Source organism: Propithecus coquereli, unplaced genomic scaffold (assembly GCF_000956105.1).
Source record: "Propithecus coquereli isolate 6110/MARCELLA unplaced genomic scaffold, Pcoq_1.0 Scaffold326, whole genome shotgun sequence".
In the NCBI taxonomy this organism is placed as follows: domain Eukaryota; kingdom Metazoa; phylum Chordata; class Mammalia; order Primates; family Indriidae; genus Propithecus; species Propithecus coquereli.
In genome coordinates, this window is record NW_012148908.1 from 230,635 (window position 1) to 232,535 (window position 1,901).

The window sequence follows — 1,901 nt, forward strand, 5'->3', positions numbered from 1 at the left end:
CAAGTTGTACCCAACCTTGAAAGTGAAGTGTACTGTGAGGTTAAAGTATACCAATGTTATACATTCACAATTTCATGTAATTAAAGCTGACTATTGTCCATGTCCTATTTAGTATGAACCATTTTTCTAATGTTCATTATTTTTTAAAGTGATCATGTTATATGGTTCTATCTAATATATGAATAGACACAAATACAATCATGTAAATATTTTATTTGTCTTGAAAATAAAATCTTAAATTTATTGCTTTCACATTAACGTCCAAACCTGGTTCCCAAATTCAAACAGTTATGAATCTCATTTACATAGTATTTCATGGTCTAAGCTTAAGAGAGTTCAAGGAGAGTTAAAATGTCTCTAACTACTATTTCCCTAAGACAGTGGTTTTCGGAATGAGTTTGAGACCTCTGGGGATTCTAGGGACCTTTTTGTGCGTTCAGTGTGTTCAAAGCTATTTTCATAATACTACTAAGATATGTATGCCCTTCCCCAGTCTCATTCTTTCATGAGTAGAGTTTTCTGGCGGTTGCATCACGTTTGATGGCATTATTACTTTGATGGCTAATGTAATGAGTGCTCTTGAACTCCCATGTTTTAATTATAAATTTGGTAAATACCAGTAGATATTTTTATGTAAATAAAACATTTTTGAAATACTTGCTAATTCTAAGAGTGTAAAGGAAACTTTAGACCAAGAGGTTTGTAGAACGCTGTCCTAAAAAGAAAGCAGAAATTAGCAACTGAAACAAACAAATAACGACAGGGAAATGTAATGCATGATAATATGAAATTATGTATAGATAGAATTCAATGAAGTGACTGAGGAGGAGGAAATTCTTCTAGAAACTGGTAACATTTATAAAAATAAGTAATACACTGATTGACTTTTATCACTTTGAGCTGTTGAGACTGTCTGGTCATTAGCCTTGAGGCAACCGGATTGTGCTTATGTGATCAGAGCTGACATGGCAAGGATTTGGAACCAGCAGTAGTAGGACTGGAGTTCTCATGTGGCAATTCCCTGGTTGTAGTGGCTACCTAGTTACTCCAATGGCAGCAGTGTGGAAACAGAATTTATAAAAGCTTAGCATTATAGAAGGTAGCTTCCTAATTTTAAAAGAGAAAACATCTCCCTGGTGGTCACATCTCAAGTATAGTTTTGGGAGTAGTTCTGTGCAATTCCTTTAGGTTTATATAGGTTTTCAAATAACTCTGTAAGCCATTTAATACCCTAAAATAAATCCATTTCTCTTGAAAGTAGCCAAAGGGTATACACTGGCTTTCATTGGAACCCTAACCAATAAACTGTGTCTTTTTAATCAGGAGAAAAAGATATTTTCATGGAAAAAAAGGCTAAAATTCATCAAGAATTTCCTTACCTCACTCTAAGCATGCTTAATCACAGAAATCTGTATTTTATCAAAGCTTCTCAGATGAGTGCATCAATTGGCCAGGTGTTTGACCAATAGTGTAAACACTGGGAAAAATGGTTTTGGCAGCATGGAAGAGATCAGACATGTATTAGAAAGAATTAGCTGGTTTCCATAGGAAGTTAATCATGAGATAGAGGAATAAGACATAGGGAATAATTTAGGAATCTGTCAAAAATACAGTCAACATATTATAAAACAATAACAGTGGGGAAATATAAGTGATTATCAATTCAAGAAGCATTTTATGTGTTCTTCTTTGCATTTCATGTATGTTTCCTTAATTCAAATATACTTTCCTTGCACAAACTTATTGTAATATAATATTTCACAAGTGCTGTCTGGATCCAGTTTTGAGATCATTGCTAAAGAAACTCTCAATTCTCCTTTCCAGGTGGTTTGCTAAACCTTTACTCTACCATTTATCTTATTGGGCTCTAACATTCCTTGGTTACCACATTCATACTCAAC